This window comes from Mixophyes fleayi, chromosome 9, assembly GCF_038048845.1.
Source record: "Mixophyes fleayi isolate aMixFle1 chromosome 9, aMixFle1.hap1, whole genome shotgun sequence".
Lineage (NCBI taxonomy): Eukaryota > Metazoa > Chordata > Amphibia > Anura > Limnodynastidae > Mixophyes > Mixophyes fleayi.
The window spans coordinates 28,698,810-28,718,268 of record NC_134410.1 but is presented as its reverse complement, the minus strand read 5'-3'; the positions used below and the strand labels follow the sequence as shown (position 1 = coordinate 28,718,268).

The 19,459-nt window shown below is 37.2% G+C and overlaps 4 non-coding genes across 4 annotated transcripts; all 4 read right to left on the bottom strand.

Annotated features, from left to right (window-relative positions):
• Positions 1-13,350: 13,350 nt before the first annotated feature.
• On the bottom strand, positions 13,351-13,459 carry TRNAL-CAA (transfer RNA leucine (anticodon CAA)). The gene is made up of 2 exons: positions 13,422-13,459; positions 13,351-13,396 (listed from the first exon to the last, which is right to left on the bottom strand). It is a non-coding gene; the product is annotated as a tRNA-Leu (tRNA).
• A 687-nt stretch (positions 13,460-14,146) lies between these two features.
• On the bottom strand, positions 14,147-14,255 carry TRNAL-CAA (transfer RNA leucine (anticodon CAA)). Its single transcript has 2 exons — positions 14,218-14,255; positions 14,147-14,192 (listed from the first exon to the last, which is right to left on the bottom strand). It is a non-coding gene; the product is annotated as a tRNA-Leu (tRNA).
• A 1,480-nt stretch (positions 14,256-15,735) lies between these two features.
• TRNAL-CAA (transfer RNA leucine (anticodon CAA)) lies at positions 15,736-15,844 on the bottom strand. The gene is made up of 2 exons: positions 15,807-15,844; positions 15,736-15,781 (listed from the first exon to the last, which is right to left on the bottom strand). It is a non-coding gene; the product is annotated as a tRNA-Leu (tRNA).
• Positions 15,845-18,912: 3,068 nt separating this feature from the next.
• Positions 18,913-19,021, bottom strand: TRNAL-CAA (transfer RNA leucine (anticodon CAA)). The gene is made up of 2 exons: positions 18,984-19,021; positions 18,913-18,958 (listed from the first exon to the last, which is right to left on the bottom strand). It is a non-coding gene; the product is annotated as a tRNA-Leu (tRNA).
• Positions 19,022-19,459: the final 438 nt, after the last annotated feature.

Genomic DNA, 19,459 nt, shown 5'->3' with positions numbered 1-19,459 from the left:
AACTGATTGTACAAAGCAATTCATTCCTATTCCGTACCTTGTATGCTGTTTACATAGACAGCAATTAAATACTTCACAAAAAGGTGCACACAAAACATGTCTGCATATCAAATGATCCCAAGTCTGCTGTATTTTACAGGCAGTATATTTGCATTTGAAAAGTATACTTTGAAAATGGAGCACTACAGTAATTGAGTAAAATATTATTTCAGGTTTTTAAAAAATGTAATTTAAATAATAATAATATAATCCATAAAACATAGCACCAGTTTTTAGTTCAGTTTACTAGCACAATCTACATAAATCACATTTGTTCCCACACACCATTACAAGCCCCCTCCTTTTCCCGTTCCGCACCTTCAATCGTAAGGGGCCGCAAGTGGGTGTAAGAGCAAGAGGCAGATCAGTCAACATATTTCCGCAAATGTAACAGACGTAAAAAAAAAAAGTGCAATTCTATATGAGCCCCACAGACTCCAGGGGGTAAATGTATGAAGCTCTGATCTCTGCAAGTTTCCGGAAACTGGCGACTTTGCAGGGGAAATTTAAAGCGACGATGGCTTGTAATGACACGTTTGCCTTTACAAGCCATCGCCGCTTTAAATTTCCCCTCCAAAGTCGCCGATTTCCGACGATTTGCAGAAATCAGAGCTTCATACATTTATCCCCAGATCTCATGCAAATTAACAAAACTGATGGGGTTGTAAATTACTTTAAGAATGACTCAACTTTTAAAGGGTTGTCTTATAAATTACGCCAAAGGGAAAATGAATAAAAAAAAAGACAGACTAAGCTAACTTCAAACTAGAAATTCAGTAATGTGTGAATCTTTTGTAAAACTATGTTTAAAATGTGCACTATAAGCAACATTTCAGCCTCATTATGACTTTTTATTTTTACGGCAGTATCATTAAGGTCATTTTAACAGTTTATAAGACGTTAAGGACATTTTGCAGGATCACCAAATGCATAAATTCAGTAAAGGGTGGTGAATATGTAAGAACATTAGAGAAATACTTCCAGCTCAACAGAAGGGAGAATTTTGAATTCCTTTATTGGTGCTATTTTCAATTCATTAATACAATACTTGCCAACATTTGAGAACTGACCATTATGTTGCAGGTAGTGGAATTCCATGCAAAGTGCTGAAGTACCGATAATGAGGACACTGTGGTTGTGCTAGCAGGCAGGTTGATTGCAAAAAAATCATTTGGGTGGCGTTCTTTCAAATGATTTAAAAGTGTTTCCTTCCATTCACTTGTGAGTATTTCTGTACTAATTACATAGACTGTGTTTTGCTTCACTCTCTCCCTGAAGTGTCTGCATGATGCAATGTTAGCACAAAGTTCACCTTGGATGTAGTATTTTACCTTGCTTTCTCTATATACTGATTATTTAAACTATGAACTATTTTTGTAATATGGGGTATTATTTTGCAGTTTTGTTTAAACATTTGTTATTCCACGACATTTTTTACTTTTTACCTTTTCCACAATTTTTTTTTTAGAATAACCCAAATAAACTGAACAAATGCCACAATTAGAGGCATTTGCACATTAATTATATGCAGTTTACATGTCTGTCTCCCCAACATTTCTTTAAAAGTAAAAGTGTTATTTTTATGTGTCCTCAATTTAATATTTAGCTGTAAATTGTACCTGCAGACTTATAAAAAAAATGTACACAATGCGTAATCCACTGTTTACTTTTCTCAAGGAGATGTCTACTCGTTTTCAAAATTATTTTACCTCAATTGATGGATTTACTTTTGTTTTTTTATTTAATTTTGTGCTCATATGTTTGAAGAACAACATTTAAACTAAACTGCTTGTCAACGCTAAGATTTGTTATTGTTTTTGTTTTTTCTTTTAAATCTAAAACTCAGTAAAACTACTGTTAGTGAATAGGGAGGGATGCAAGGGGAGGCTGAGAGTACAGACTACTAGATTGATAAAATTATTTGATAATCGTTGACTAAACTCTCCAGCATGCAAAAGATTGGTTAAAAACTTCTTTAATAAATACTTTTTTTTAGCTAGAAGTAAGCAGAAAAGATTATAACAATGCATTTCAAATCACCTTATTATCAGTTGAATTATGTTTAGAAAAGTTTTTGTTGCACTAGGACTTACATCATCATCATGTATTTATATAGCGCCACTGATTCCGCAGCGCTGTATAAAGGGATTGTTACTCGTGAATAAACTTTTCATTAATTTGATGTTATTTTGATATCCTTTTGTTTATAGATATTTTTACCACTTTCCAGTACCAAAGTGATCTGCGGTGCTGCCTCCCAGCTACCAGCTAAGATACTAACATTGGAAAAGACGACACAGATGCTGGCTATAAACAACGCACACACAATCCCAATATGAAGTTGTTTGATATTGCATAGAATTCATTTCTTCGCATTAAAATGTGACTTTTATTACAAATGTATTAAAACTAGTTGAGTTATGTAAATAAAAAATGAGGTAATCGTATTTAAGTATCACTATTTCTGCCTTGTTAGGTTTAATGCATTATTGCTTTTCTTGCAAAATTGTTATTTTAGCTTTTTTCAGTTTTGGATCATCATCATCATCTATTTATATAGCGCCACTAATTCCGCAGCGCTGTACAGAGAACTCATTCACATCAATCCCTGCCCCATTGGAGCTTACAGTCTAAATTCCCTACTATAGACACAAACACTCACAGACAGACAGATAGAGACTAGGGTCAATTTTTGATTGCAGCCAATTAACCTACCAGTATGTTTTTGGAGTGTGGGAGGCAACTGGAGCACCCGGAGGAAACCCACACAAGCACAGGGAGAACATACAAACTCCACATAGATACGGCCATGGTCAGGAATCGAATTCATGACCCCAGTGCTGTGAGGCAGACGTGCTAATCAATGGCCACTGTGCTGCAGTTGATGTCCTTACATAATAAACAGTCCCCCTCTTTACATCCCTTCTTACTCAAAGGGTATTGGAACCAAAACCACTCCACAAAGACTATCAATGGAACACACCCCAAGCAGGTGTAGGCACCCAGAGCAACAGCAGAGGACCACCAAATACAGGGAGGGTGGGCAACTTGTACTGCATATTAGAGGCAGAACACCATCAGCCAGGGTTATTTAAAATGTGGACTAAGTGGCCCCCCACCTTGACACAGCAGTGGATGTACCCAAAGCTCACTTTGACTGTACATTTTAACCCCTTAGAAAGGGCCACATAAAGTTATGAGCACACACCTCAGCTTTTAATTTTCCTGGGGTTTAATTCATCCTTTAGTTTTAATACTAATGTCTACATATTAGTGACTGGTTAGTAGAACAGAGAAATATTTTTGTCTCTTTAAAATGCTCCAGTACATGTTTTTGTATGTAAACAAGAAAGTAGATGATAAAAACAATATACTCAGAAATATCTTCATTATTCATGTTGTGAATAGGACATTTAATTAGAGAAATGTGTAAAAATGCTTTGGGACCACTAGATGGCTCTCTTGTTCCCCTTGTCAATGTACATATAAGGACAAAGGAATGCATTTTTTTTTATAAGCAAATCTAAAAGACTTTTAAGTTAAGGAGGAATATAAAAAAACGTTCAGTCCTAGGGAGCGATACAAATAAAATATTTCAGCAAACTATGGTTAATGTGCATTTTTATTTAAAATGTTATTTTGAAATATTAGAAATGATAGGAGTGAATACAAATAGTTGCAAATATTAAGTATTATTATTTTTTTATTGTTATCATTATTATTAGTTATTTTATTTTTAATATGTTTTTTTATTAACTGCATTCATGAATTTTAAGATAATTTAGCTCAATTTAGCATTAATATATATACCATTATATCCAGTATATTTGAATAGTTTATGTATTTGATAACGCTCAATTTATTTTAATACAGCTCTGTCAATATGTTTGTATTTCTGTCATTACCAACACTTTTGAAAATACATTTTACGTTAATTATTTTTTTTTTATTTTGTAAAAAAAAAGTATTTTAATAATAGCCGAATGTATAATATACTGTTTAAGAATAAATAGACCCATACTAACCTTATCTTCCGTGGTTGAAGATGTGGAGGGCTTGAAAAGTTAAATGCTACTGTTTTATAATAAATATGTATATCAATAAGCCCTCCTATAATAACATCACCGCTCATGTAAAATGGTCTTTGTGAATACGGTGTCCCAGGTCTGCAGCCAAACACTGTAGTCTGACATGCACCTTCACAGAAAAATAACATTATCAAGGTATTTCTAAGAATAGTTTTCATATTTGAATACTTCCTTATAGAAAGGAAACACATCTGGTTGTGCCAGTGCATATTATACTAAAAAAACCAGATAGCCTTCACAGTGATGTTATCATGAAGTAACAGGTTTCTGTTCAATATTAAAGCTGTTTGAGCACAGTATCTGCTCAAGAAAAATGAGATGTCCATACCTCAATCACTTTTTTATAACATACGTGATATACATACATCTCCCTATGGGAAAAGTACCTGGTTATTATGGAGTTAAGATTGTTACCTTCTAAAAGAAATAATTATGATACCAATGTAGTAATTATTAGTCAGCACAAATGGCTCCCAGGGAATTGTAGGTTCTGTAGATACTTTTATTTAGGAAACAAGTGTAAACAAGTCCAATTAACAAGATATTTATAATTTCAATAATCACAATTTCGGTAATTGGTACAGATCTTAAGGGACCTGGTAAAATTGAGTTTATATAATGTAATGTTATGTTATAATTTGGGTTTTAGGATAAAAATATGGCTTATATTATAAAGATTTAAAAAGTGTTACTTGACCACTGTAATTAGCCACCTCTATATTCAAGGTTGTTTCAGTAGAAGGATTTGATTGGCCATTAAAATATTAAAATAATTAGAGGATCCTACTGAGGTCCCTTAGCCTAAGTGGTCCATTTGTAACTTTATTGGAATCTAATATTACAGTTTTTAAACATATATGATCACATTTTTCACTATGGAGCATTTATGATACAAAATGAAAGTGCTACTTGAAATATTTTTTTTTTGAAGTGGGTTCTCATAGCTGGCTATACAGTCATGGCAAAAAGTTTTGAGGATGATACAAGTATTGGTTTTCACAAAGTTTGCTGCTTCAGCGTTTTTAGACCTTTTTGTCAGATGTTGCTATGGTTACTGAAGTAACATTACAAGCATTTGATAAGTGTCAAATGCTTTTACTAACAAATACATTAAGTTTATGGAAAGAGTCAATATTTGCAGTGTTGACGCTTCTTTTTGAAGACCTCTGCAATTCGCCCTGGCATGCTGTCAATCAACGTCTGGGCCACATACTGACTGATGGCCGACCATTCTTGCCTAATCAATGCTTGGAGTGTGTCAGAATAACTGTCATTGAGGTTGCAACCTCTTTAAACCCTTCAGTGAACTTCAGGGTTTCTTTGAGGACAAGCATGAGGAACAGCTTTCCTGGCTGGTTTTCCAGCAGCGGGCATGGTACTAAAGAAGAACTGGGCTACAGACACAGTTAATCCAAATGGACAGATAACTACAAAACAAAAGCCTGCTCTAGAATTAGCAGAGGAAGTACACTCAGTTTTATCAAATGGTATAGGAAAGGAATGACTGACATCAGCTGACTATTTTAAGAGTTGTACTGTCAGAATTTGAACCCAGGGCTTCTGCCTCTGTGGACTGCTGCTCTATTGACTGAGCTGACTGAGCTATTCTGGCTGCTGGTCAGTTCACTGCCTGTATTCTGTGTTCTAGATCAGTTCCAGTGATCTCCTGATGCCCCAGCATGCCTTAGCTCCACCCCCTTGACTTCCTATAAAAGCCTGGCCAGTTCCTGTCTCCAGTGCCTGATTATTGTGCTATGTGCCTGTGATCTAGCTCCTGCTCCTGTTCCTGATTACAGCATCTACTACTCGTGTACTGACCTCGGCTTGCCCTCCACTTCGCCTCTGCCTCAACCTTTGGACCTCTTCGCCTCTCTGTGTACCGAACCCGGCTTGTTTGACCTTTCTTACCATCTCACCTCTTGTTAGCCAGCCTTTCTCCCTGCCACTGGACTCCTATCCAGTCTCCGGACCGTGACAGAATGATCAGGCCCAAAAATGGATCCTGCGGGAGTAGCTGTGCTAAATACTCTGAAAAACCATGTAAAGGAGTTGCAAGAGTTTGCCTGCATTTCTCAGAACAAGATCAGAGAACTAGAATGCCTTGTTAAAGCTCAGCAGGAACAAATAACTCAATTTCTGAAAGAATTAAAAAATTATGACGCCACTGCTGCACAAATTTCGCCTCCACCATTGCCTACAAAATTCAGTGGCAATTGTCGCCTATACAGAGGCTTCTTAAACCAGTGTAACATTTATTTTTGGATGCAACCTATACAGTTCAATAGTGATGAGATGAAGATCTTGTTCATAATTAATCTCCTGATAGGGGAAGCCCTAGCCTGGGTCTCTCCTTATATTGAGCAAAAGAGTGCTATTCTGGAAGATCTGGAAACTTTTATGTCTGCTATGGGGCAGGTATTTGATGATCCTTATCGATGTGCCACCGCTGAAGCTAAACTCCATAGACTGCTACAAGGAAGATCCTCTGTGGCTGAGTATACTGCCAAATTCCGATGCTTGGCTGCAGACACCACATGGAATGATTCTGCAAAATAAAGCCAGTTCCGTCCCGTCATTTCTGAGCGAGTAAAGGATGAACTGGCCAGAGTAGACACCCCTGATGATCTGGATGATTTTATCCAACTGTGCATTCGGATTGATCAAAGACTAAGTGAGAGAGAAGATGATAGATTAAGAGCGTTTGGTGTGGCAGTAATTCTCATCAGTTCAATAGACCTACAGTGTTCAAAGCTGCACCATCAGACAATCCTAGCGTCTCACCCGAACAAATGTAAATTGATGTAATTAGGAAACCACTCAGCTTTAATGAGAAACAGAGACGTCGAGATGAGAATTTTTGTTTACATTGTGGTGCCCAAGGACATTATGCCGTTGCTTGCCCAAATAAGATTCACCAGACCATCGCTATGACTGACTTTAAGCAAATGGGTTCCGAGGAGTCTAGTCAATCCTTTTCCATCTCGCAATCACTAAATTCTTTGACTCATGAAAAAGGAGATCCTTTGCCGCAACAATCACATTTTGTTCTCCCAATAACGCTTTCAACTGCGTCTCTTGTAATTTGCAGTCTGCTTGACTCGGGTGCTGGTGACAATTTCATGGATATCACCATTGCACAAGAAAACTGCATTGAATCAAAGAGTAAACAAGCTCCTGTAAATTTGGAGACTGAAGATGGATCCCCTTTGTCTTCTGGGCCAGTAACTCACGAAACAATCCAGCTATAAATGACTATCGAACCAGGGCATCAGGAGGCTACAAGCTTCCATTTGATTGCATCACCTAAATTTCCCATTATATTGGGGATCCCTTGGTTGTCTACCCATAATCCTTCTGTCAACTGGGATATTCGCACTTTATCCTTTCCTTCTGAGCACTGCAAACTAAACTGCCTATCTAGAGCTGTGGTATCTGTTGACCAGCAGGTCACTGAACTTCCTTCTAAAATTTTGAAATTGTCTCTGCAATACAGTGAATTTTCAGATGTCTTTGATAAAAAGAATGCAGATATATTACCTGCTCATCGCCCTTATGACTGTCCTGTTGAGCTGTTACCAGGATCATCCATACCTTTTGGACGACTTTATTCTCTATCCGAACCAGAGTTAAAATTCCTTTGGGAATTTCTGGATGAAAACTTAAACAAAGGCTTCATTCGCCATTCTACTTCTCCTGCTAGAGCAGCCTTATTCTTCATTTAAAAGAAAGATTCTAACATATGCCCCTGTATTGATTATAGGGAACTCAATAAGATTACAGTCAAGAATCGTTATCCACTCCTCTTAATCCCTGAATTGTTAGAGAGGCTACAGAAGGCAAAGATCTTTACAAAGTTTGATTTGCGCGGGGCATACAATCTTGTTCGTATTAGACCCGGGGATGACTGAAAGACCGCCTTCAGGACAAGATATGGACATTTTGAGTCTTTGGTCATGCCTTTTGGCCTATGTAATGCCCCTGCAACCTATCAGCATTTCATCAATGATGTCTTAAGAGACTTATTGTCAGGCGCCGCCCCGCTGTCTTCCCGGGATGGCCACCTGTGTCTATGCCCAGCACGTCTGGTTGGCAGGCAACCAGACGCGGAAGTTCCGGCCACTCTTCGCGGCCTTCTGCACCTGCAGCAACGGGACGCCACTCATAGTCTCGGCGGCAGCTAGGAACAGCGCTGCCACCCACAAAACATTCTATTGGCTCCTAACACTTTATAAGGCACTTCCTGTTACCTCACCAGTGCCAGTGCCATCAGGTCTTCCTGCCTCCAGCGTTTCTGTGTTACTAGTTCCAGCATTTGTTCCTGACTTTTCCTCGTTTGCCTGTGATCTTTCTGACCTGGACCGTTTGACCACCCCTTTTGGATCTCCCATTGTACTGCGCTACCTGAACGTTACTGACCCGGCTTGCGCGCTACCTGAACGTCACTGACCCGGCTTGCCTCACCATCCCTCCAGATATCCTTGTGTACTTATATTACCTGAATGTTACCGACCCGGCCTGTCTGACACCCCCTTCTTGTATCTTGCTGTTGACTTGTGGAAGGCCTGCGACCTGCGTGTCCCTGCAGCAGAGTCCATACCTCCTTGCGGGGGTCCCTGGTGAATATTCTCTGATAATCTGGAGGAACATCGGACACATGTCTGTACTGTACTCGAAAGACTTCGGAGGAACCAATTGTACATCAAATTGGAAAAGTGTGAATTTGAACAAGCCAAGATTCAATTCTTAGGATACATATTTTCCCCTGATGGTCTGAGCGTGGATCCCAGTAAGAATGATGCAGTCATTAACTGGCCTGTACATAAGAACGAAAAGCAAGTACGATGGTTTATTGGTTTTGCCAATTTCTACCGGAAATTCATAAGGAACTTTTCTGGAATCGTTTCTCCTATTACGCAACTTACAAAGAAGGGCGTTCCTTTTGAATGGTCACCTGAAGCTCAAGAAGCCTTTACAGAACTTAAGACTCTTTTCACATCAGCACCAATCCTGATACATCCAAATCCTGAATTACCCTTTATTGTCAAAGTTGATGCCTCTGATTCTGCAGTGGCAGCAATTCTTTCCCAACGTGTCGGTGAGATGATGTTGTTGCATCCTTGTTCTTATTTTTCTCGCCAGATGACATCAGCTGAGAAAAACTATGATATTGGGAACAAGGAATTACTGGCCATTAAGTGTGCTTTTTCAGAATGGAATCACCTTCTTGAGGGTTCTATCCCCCCCGTGATAGTTCTTACTGATCACAGAAATCGTTTTTACACACTGCTAAACAATTGTCTCCTAGACAGGTTAGATGGACTTTATTCTTCTCTCGCTTTAATTTTATAATTTCTTACCGACCAGGATCCAGAAATGGCAAAGCAGATGCACTCTCTAGAATGTTCTCCAATCCTCATCTAGAAGAAAATTCTGGAAAGACTCTTCTACCTGAGCACAACTTCTTAGGGGCAACTGTGTCTACGGATTTACTCTCTCTTTTGAAGAAATGTTATGACGCTGATCCTTTCCTCAGACGTCCTTCTACAGATGTTAATTTAACTTTTCATAATGGCTACTGGACTCAGTTTCATCGCCTTTATGTATCTGAGTCAGTACGAGTTGAAGTATTGAAATTAGTCCATGATTCCAAAGCCGCTGGACATTTAGGAGTATACAGAACTCAAGAATTGTTGGCCCGTTCCTTTTGGTGGTCAAATTATAAAAGTGATGTTAAAAAATATGTTTTATCATGTCTGACATGTGCCCGAAACAAGACTCCTCGCACCTCACCACTAGGTTTGCTACAACCTCTTCCTATTCAATCTCATCCCTGGAGCTCTATTTCCATGGATTTCATAGTTGATCTACCTCCTTCAAAAGGGATGACAACAATTCTTGTGGTAGTGGACCGGCTAACTAAGATGGCTCATTTTAACCCTGTTAAAGGAGTACCCACTGCTGAACAGACTGCAGAGCTTTTGATTCAGGAAATATTCAGGCTTCATGGCATCCCTGATGACATAGTCTCGGATCGAGGTGTTCAGTTCACTTCTAAGCTCTGGAAGAGTTTTTGCACTGCCCTGTGAATAAAACTGAATCTGTCCTCGGCTTTTCACCCACAGTCTAATGGACAGACTGAAAGGACTATTTAGACACTTGAACAATATTTAAGATGTTTTATTAGCTACCTTCAAGATGATTGGATGAATTTTCTACCAACTGCTGAATTTTCTTACAATAACTCTGAACACGGTTCAATTTCCCAGACACCTTTCTTTGCCAACTGTGGACTCCATCCAATGTTCATTCCAAATCTTCCGGTTTCCACATCAATTCCAACAGTGACTGATAGAATCACAAGTATACAAGAGGTTCAAAAGAGGTTTATTGTAAATTTGAGAAAAGCCCAGGAACATTACAGGCAAGCTGCCAACAGACACCGTAGAGATGGACCCAATTTTCTTATTGGAGACAAAGTCTGGCTATCCAATAAGAACCTTAAACAGTGGTTACCCCCACCAAAATTGGGTCAAAAGTTTATTGGGCCATTTAAAATCCTATCCAAGATTAGTCAAGTTGCATTCCGCTAAAACTTCCCGCCTCTATAAAGATACATCCGGTATTCCATGTCTCTCTGCTCAAGCCATTTCAATAAAACCCCTTCCCTGGCCGTATTTTGGCCCCACCACTACCAGTCATGGTGGAAGGCGAAGAGCAATTTGTTGTTGAAGAGATCCTGGACTCCAGAATCAGCAGAAATAGGCTGCAGTACTTGGTAAAATGGAGGGAACATAGTCTGGAAGAAAATTAATGGGAACCTGCAGAAAATATTCATGCCTCCAGATTAACCAGACACATCCTAGCAAGCCAGCTTCTGAGACATCCAGAGGACATACTGGAAGGAGGGGGCACTAGAATTAGCAGAGGAAGTACACTTAGTTTTATCAAATAGTATAGGAAAGGAATGACATCAGCTGACTATTTTAAGAGTTGTACTGTTAGGATTCAAACCCAGGGCTTCTGTCTCTGTTGACTGCTCCTCCACTGACTGAGCTATTCTGGCTGCTGGACAGTTCCTTGCCTGTATTCTGTGCATGCCTTAGCCCCACCCCCTTGACTTCCTATAAAAGCCTGACCAGTTCATGTCTCCAGTGCCTGATTACTTTGCTCTGTGCCTGTGATCTAGCTCCAGCTGCTGTTCCTGATTACTAGCATCTACTACTCGTGTACCGACCTTGGCTTGCCCTCCACTTCGCCTCTGCTTCAACCTTTGGACCGCTTCGCCTCTCTGTGTTCCGAACCCGGCTTGTTTGACCATTCTTACCATCTCACCTCCTGCTAGCCAGCCTTCCTCCCCGCCACTGGGCTCCTATCCAGTCTCCGGACCGTGACATGTACACTGATTAGTTTATGTCTCCAGTGTCTCTCTTCAGCTCTCTGTCCTCCTGCCAAGCCAATTACAACACTGGTAGCTGCACAGAAAATGCCAGTCATGGCAAAAGCTTGCTGTATGTGTATATAGTTTCCCCCTCCACACAGCAAGCTTTTGGTGGATACAAGGAAATGATAACCCCGAATACTGTTATTTGAAAGAAAACAGAGGCATATTTTTATGATCAATTCCATTTATGAATGTTGTATTGAACTGTTACATCCTACAGTGTCTTTATTTCTATGCATGTTTGAGTAGTGTTCCCTTTCTCTCTTTTTTGTTATTTTTATAATTTATATAGGTGGTGACACTACATTGAAAAGGAGGAAGGAGCTGCAAATCTTAATTGCGCCTGTTCTATCTGTTCCACAATATTGTAAATTCTATTAAATATAATAATGCTGGCAGTTTATAAAAGCCAAACATGCTTTATAGAAAGGAAACACATCTGGTTGTGCAAGTGCATAATATACTAGGGAGATCAGAGAGCTTTCACAGTGATGTTATCATGAAGTAACAGGTTTCTGTTCAATATTAAAGCTGTTTGTGCACAGTATCTGCTCAAGAAAAATTAGATGACCATACCTCACTCACTTTTTTACAACATACGTGATACACATACATCTTCCTGTGGGAAAAGTACCTGGTTATTATGGAGTTAAAATTGTTACCTTCTAAAAGATATAATTATGATTCCAATGTAGTAATTATTAGTCAGCACAAAAGGCTCCCAGGGAATTGTAGGTTCTGTAGATACTTTTATTTAGGAAACAAGTGTAAACAAATCTATTTAACAAGATATCTGTAATTTCAATAATCACGATTTTGGTAATTGGTGCAGATCTTAAGGGACCTGGTAAACATGAGTTAATATAAAATATTGTTATGTTATAATTTGGGTTTTAGGATAAAAATATGGCTAATATTCTAAAGATTTAAAAAAGTGTTATTTCACTACTGTAATTAGCCACCTCTATATTCAAAGTTGTTTCAGTAGAAAGATTTGATTGACCATTAAAATATTAAAATAATTAGAGGATCCTACTGAGGTCCCTTAGCCTATGATACCAAATGAAGTGCTACTTAAAAAAAAAAAAAAAATTTGACGTGGGTTCTCATAGGTATACAGTCATGGCCAAAAGTTTTGAGAATGACACAAGTATTGGTTTTCACAAACTTTGCTGCTTCAGTGTTTTTAGACCTTTTTTTCCAGATGTTGCTATGGTTACTGAAGTGAAATTACAAGCATTTGATAAGTGTAAGTTGAAGACCTCTGCAATTCGCAGGCATGCTGTCAATCAACTTCTGGCCCACATACTGACTGATGGTCGCCAGTTCTTGCCTAATCAATGCTTGGAGTTCGTAAGAATAACTGTCATTGAGGTTGCAACCTCTTTTAACCCTTCAGTGAACTTCAGTGTTTAATCTAATTTAAACTCCATTTTTACAGACAACTCAACTTCAGTTTATGAAAACGCAACCTTGCATCTTTCGCAGTTGTAAAGAAAATTTTAATTCGTTTAAGACGAAATCAGAATGCACTTACTGGGGGCATAATTGAGATAATGTGTAAGTGTGCATATTTTTTTAAAGTTTGGTTGAATTTTTTTCTTTAGTTTGCTAAACTGCACAATGTTAGGATAAGATTAAGTTGATATTTTAATGGCAGACTATGCAAAGATTGAAAGAAAACCTATCTTCTGAATGATGTCTTTTACATCCAGTCTTAACTGACTGTACAACTTATCCATTGAGGAATGTGTTTTTTTAACTTAAGAAAAAGAACAAAATTGTCAGAAGTGGGATTTGAACCCACGACTCCATATGGAGACCAGAAAACCCATTTTGAGGAAGACATTACTCTTGAGTCTGGCGCCTTAGACCGCTCGGCCATCCTGACACTTTTTAGTTGTGCCGTAAACCTATTCCACAATATTGTAAATTCTATTAAATATAATAATATGGCAGTTTATGAAAGGCAAACATTATATAGAATTTGAAAACTAACAATAAAAACACGATCTTGGATGTCTGTATTTCATGCATCCACGTTGTACTAAGGGTTCAACCTAGTCTCAGGACAGACCCGTTGTTCTAACAGATATGGTGTCTCACTATGGAAAAGTAGACCAATATTCTGAGTCTGTCCTCCGTGCCTATCAAACTTTTCTTCACTATTTTTGATTATTTACTAACAAAAAGATAGTGTTTCAAAAAATGTCTACTTCAAACTCCATTTTTACAGACAACTCAACTTCAGTTTATGAAAACGCAACCTTGCATCTTTCGCAGTTGTAAAGAAAATTTTCATTCGTTTAGGACGAAATCAGAATGCACTTACTGGGGGCATAATTGAGATAATGTGTAAGTGTGCATATTTTTTTTAAAGTTTGGTTGAATTTTTTTCTTTAGTTCGCTAAACTGCACAATGTTAGGATAAGATTAAGTTGATATTTTAATGGCAGACTATGCAAAGATTGAAAGAAATCCTATCTTCTGAATGCTGTCTTTTACATCCAGTCTTAACTGACTGTACAACTTATCCATTGAGGAATGTGTTTTTCCACTTTAAGAAAAAGAACAAAATTGTCACAAGTGGGATTTGAACCCACGCCTCCATACGGAGACCAGAAAACCCATTTAGAGGAAGACATTACTCTTGAGTCTGGCGCCTTAGACCGCTCGGCCATCCTGACAAGTTTTTCTTGTGCTGTAAACCTATTCCACAACATTGTAAATTCTATTAAATATAATAATGTTGGCAGTTTATGAAAGGCAAACATTATATAGAATTTTAAAACTAATAATAAAAACACGATCTTGGATGTCTGTATTTCATGCGTCCACGTTGTACTAAGGGTTCAACCTAGTCTCAGGACAGACCCGTTGTTCTAACAGATATGGTGTCTCACTATGGAAAAGTAGACCAAGATTCTGAGTCTGTCCTCCATGCCTATCAAACTTTTCTTCACTATTTTTGATTATTTACTAACAAAAAGAGTGTTTCAAAAAATGTCTACTTCAAACTCCATTTTTACAGAAAACTCAACTTCAGTTTATGAAAACGCAACCTTGCATCTTTCGCAGTTGTAAAGAAAATTTTCATTCGTTTAAGACGAAATCAGAATGCACTTACTGGGGGCATAATTGAGATAATGTGTAAGTGTGCATATTTTTTTAAAGTTTGGTTGAAATATTTTCTTTAGTTCGCTAAACTGCACAATGTTAGCATAAGATTAAGGTGATATTTTAATGTCAGACTATGCCAAGATTGAAAGAAAACCTATCTTCTGAATGCTTTCTTTTACATCCAGTCTTAACTGACTATACAACTTATCCATTGAGGAAAGTGTTTTTTTAACTTAAGAAAAAGAACAAAATTGTCAGAAATGGTATTTGAACCCACGCCTCCATACAGAGACCAGAAAACCCATTCAGAGGAAGACATTACTCTTGAGTCTGGCGCCTTAGACCGCTCGGCCATCCTGACAAATTTTGGTTGTGCCATAAACCTATTCAACAATATTGTAAATTCTATTAAATATAATAATATGGCAGTTTATGAAAGGCAAACATTATATAGAATTTGAAAACTAATAATAAAAACACGATCTTGGATGTCTGTATTTCATGCGTCCACGTTGTACTAAGGGTTCAACCTAGTCTCAGGATAGACCCGTTGTTCTAACAGATATGGTGTCTCACTATGGAAAAGTAGACCAAGATTCTGAGTCTGTCCTCCATGCCTATCAAACTTTTCTTCACTATTTTTGATTATTTACTAACAAAAAGATAGTGTTTTAAAAAATGTCTACTTCAAACTCCATTTTTACAGACAACTCAACTTCAGTTTATGAAAACGCAACCTTGCATCTTTTGCAGTTGTAAAGAAAATTTTCATTAGTTTAAGACTAAATCAGAATGCACTTACTGGGGGCATAATTGAGATAATGTGTAAGTGTGCATATTTTTTTAAAGTTTGGTTGAATTTTTTTCATTAGTTCGCTAAACTGCACAATGTTAGGATAAGATTAAGTTGATATTTTAATGTCAGACTATGCCAAGATTGAAAGAAAACCTATCTTCTGAATGATGTCTTTTACATCCAGTCTTAACTGACTTTACAACTTATCCATTGAGGAATGTGTTTTTCCAACTTAAGAAAAAGAACAAAATTGTCGGAAGTGGGATTTGAACCCACGCCTCCATACGGAGACCAGAAAACCCATTTAGAGGAAGACATTACTCTTGAGTCTGGCGCCTTAGACCGCTCGGCCATCCTGACAATTTTTAGTTGTGTCGTAAACCTATTCCACAACATTGTAAATTCTATTAAATATAATAATATGGCAGTTTATGAAAGGCAAACATTATATAGAATTTGAAATCGAACAATAAAAACACGATCTTGGATGTCTGTATTTCATGCATCCACGTTGTACTAAGGGTTCAACCTAGTCTCAGGACAGACCCGTTGTTCTAACAGATATGGTGTCTCACTATGGAAAAGTAGACCAAGATTCTGAGTCTGTCCTCCATGCCTATCAAACTTTTCTTCACTATTTTTGATTATTTACTAACAAAAAGATAGTGTTTCAAAAAATGTCTACTTCAAACTCCATTTTTACAGACAACTCAACTTCAGTTTATGAAAACGCAACCTTGCATCTTTCGCAGTTGTAAAGAAAATTTTCATTAGTTTAAGATGAAATCAGAATGCACTTACTGGGGGCATAATTGAGATAATGTGTAAGTGTGCATATTTTTTTAAAGTTTGGTTGAATTTTTTTCTTTAGTTCGCTAAACTGCACAATGTTAGGATAAGATCAAGTTGATAATTTAATGGCAGACTATGCAAAGATTGAAATAAAACTTATCTTCTGAATGCTGTCTTTTACATCCAGTCTTAACTGACTGTACAACTTATCCATTGAGGAATGTGTTTTTCGACTTAAGAAAAAGAACAAAATTGTCAGAAGTTGGATTTGAACCCACGCCTCCATACGGAGACCAGAAAACCCATTTAGAGGAAGACATTACTCTTGAGTCTGGCACCTTAGACCGCTCGGCCATCCTGACAAGTTTTTCTTGTGCTGTAAACCTATTCCACAACATTGTAAATTCTATTAAATATAATAATGTTGGCAGTTTATGAAAGGCAAACATTATATAGAATTTTAAAACTAATAATAAAAACACGATCTTGGATGTCTGTATTTCATGCGTCCACGTTGTACTAAGGGTTCAACCTAGTCTCAGGACAGACCCGTTGTTCTAACAGATATGGTGTCTCACTATGGAAAAGTAGACCAAGATTCTGAGTCTGTCCTCCATGCCTATCAAACTTTTCTTCACTATTTTTGATTATTTACTAACAAAAAGAGTGTTTCAAAAAATGTCTACTTCAAACTCCATTTTTACAGAAAACTCAACTTCAGTTTATGAAAACGCAACCTTGCATCTTTCGCAGTTGTAAAGAAAATTTTCATTCGTTTAAGACGAAATCAGAATGCACTTACTGGGGGCATAATTGAGATAATGTGTAAGTGTGCATATTTTTTTAAAGTTTGGTTGAAATATTTTCTTTAGTTCGCTAAACTGCACAATGTTAGCATAAGATTAAGTTGATATTTTAATGTCAGACTATGCCAAGATTGAAAGAAAACCTATCTTCTGAATGCTTTCTTTTACATCCAGTCTTAACTGACTATACAACTTATCCATTGAGGAAAGTGTTTTTTTAACTTAAGAAAAAGAACAAAATTGTCAGAAATGGTATTTGAACCCACGCCTCCATACAGAGACCAGAAAACCCATTCAGAGGAAGACATTACTCTTGAGTCTGGCGCCTTAGACCGCTCGGCCATCCTGACAAATTTTGGTTGTGCCATAAACCTATTCAACAATATTGTAAATTCTATTAAATATAATAATATGGCAGTTTATGAAAGCCAAACATAATATAGAATTTGAAAACTAACAATAAAAACACGATCTTGGATGTCTGTATTTCATGCATCCACGTTGTACTAAGGGTTCAACCTAGTCTCAGGACAGACCCGTTGTTCTAACAGATATGGTGTCTCACTATGGAAAAGTAGACCAAGATTCTGAGTCTGTCCTCCATGCCTATCAAACTTTTCTTCACTATTTTTGATTATTTACTAACAAAAAGAGTGTTTCAAAAAATGTCTACTTCAAACTCCATTTTTACAGAAAACTCAACTTCAGTTTATGAAAACGCAACCTTGCATCTTTCGCAGTTGTAAAGAAAATTTTCATTCGTTTAAAACGAAATCAGAATGCACTTACTGGGGGCATAATTGAGATAATGTGTAAGTGTGCATATTTTTTTAAAGTTTGGTTGAATTTTTTTCTTTAGTTCGCTAAACTGCACAATGTTAGGATAAGATCAAGTTGATAATTTAATGGCAGACTATGCCAAGATTGAAAGAAAACCTATCTTCTGAATGCTGTCTTTTACATCCAGTCTTAACTGACTGTACAACTTATCCATTGAGGAATGTGTTTTTCGACTTAAGAAAAAGAACAAAATTGTCAGAAGTTGGATTTGAACCCACGCCTCCATACGGAGACCAGAAAACCCATTTAGAGGAAGACATTACTCTTGAGTCTGGTGCCTTAGACCGCTCGGCCATCCTGACAAGAATTTTTTTTGTGTTTTAAACCTATTCCACAATATTGTAAATTCTATTAAATATAATAATATGGCAGTTTATGAAAGGCAAACATTATATAGAATTTGAAAACTAACAATAAAAACACGATCTTGGATGTCTGTATTTCATGCATCCACGTTGTACTAAGGGTTCAACCTAGTCTCAGGACAGACCCGTTGTTCTAACAGATATGGTGTCTCACTATGGAAAAGTAGACCAAGATTCTGAGTCTGTCCTCCATGCCTATCAAACTTTTCTTCACTATTTTTGATTATTTACTAACAAAAAGATAGTGTTTTAAAAAATGTCTACTTCAAACTCCATTTTTACAGACAACTCAACTTCAGTTTATGAAAACGCAACCTTGCATCTTTCGCAGTTGTAAAGAAAATTTTCATTCGTTTAAAACGAAATCAGAATGCACTTACTGGGGGCATAATTGAGATAATGTGTAAGTGTGCATATTTTTTTAAAGTTTGGTTGAATTATTTTCTTTAGTTCGCTAAACTGCACAATGTTAGGATAAGATCAAGTTGATATTTTAATGGCAGACTATGCAAAGATTGAAAGAAAACCTATCTTCTGAATGCTGTCTTTTACATCCAGTCTTAACTGACTGTACAACTTATCCATTGAGGAATGTGTTTTTTTAACTTAAGAAAAAGAACAAAATTGTCAGAAGTGGGATTTGAACCCACGCCTCCATACGGAGACCAGAAAACCCATTTAGAGGAAGACATTACTCTTGAATCTGGCGCCTTAGACCGCTCGGCCATCCTGACAAGTTTTCTTTGTGATGTAAACCTATTCCACAATATTGTAAATTCTATTAAATATAATAATGTTGGTAGTTTATGAAAGCCAAACATAATATAGAATTTGAAAACTAACAATAAAAACACGATCTTGGATGTCTGTATTTCATGCATCCACGTTGTACTAAGGGTTCAACCTAGTCTCAGGACAGACCCGTTGTTCTAACAGATATGGTGTCTCACTATGGAAAAGTAGACCAAGATTCTGAGTCTGTCCTCCATGCCTATCAAACTTTTCTTCACTATTTTTGATTATTTACTAACAAAAAGATAGTGTTGCAAAAAATGTCTACTTCAAACTCCATTATTACAGACAACTCAACTTCAGTTTATGAAAACGCAACCTTGCATCTTTCGCAGTTGTAAAGAAAATTTTCATTAGTTTAAGATGAAATCAGAATGCAC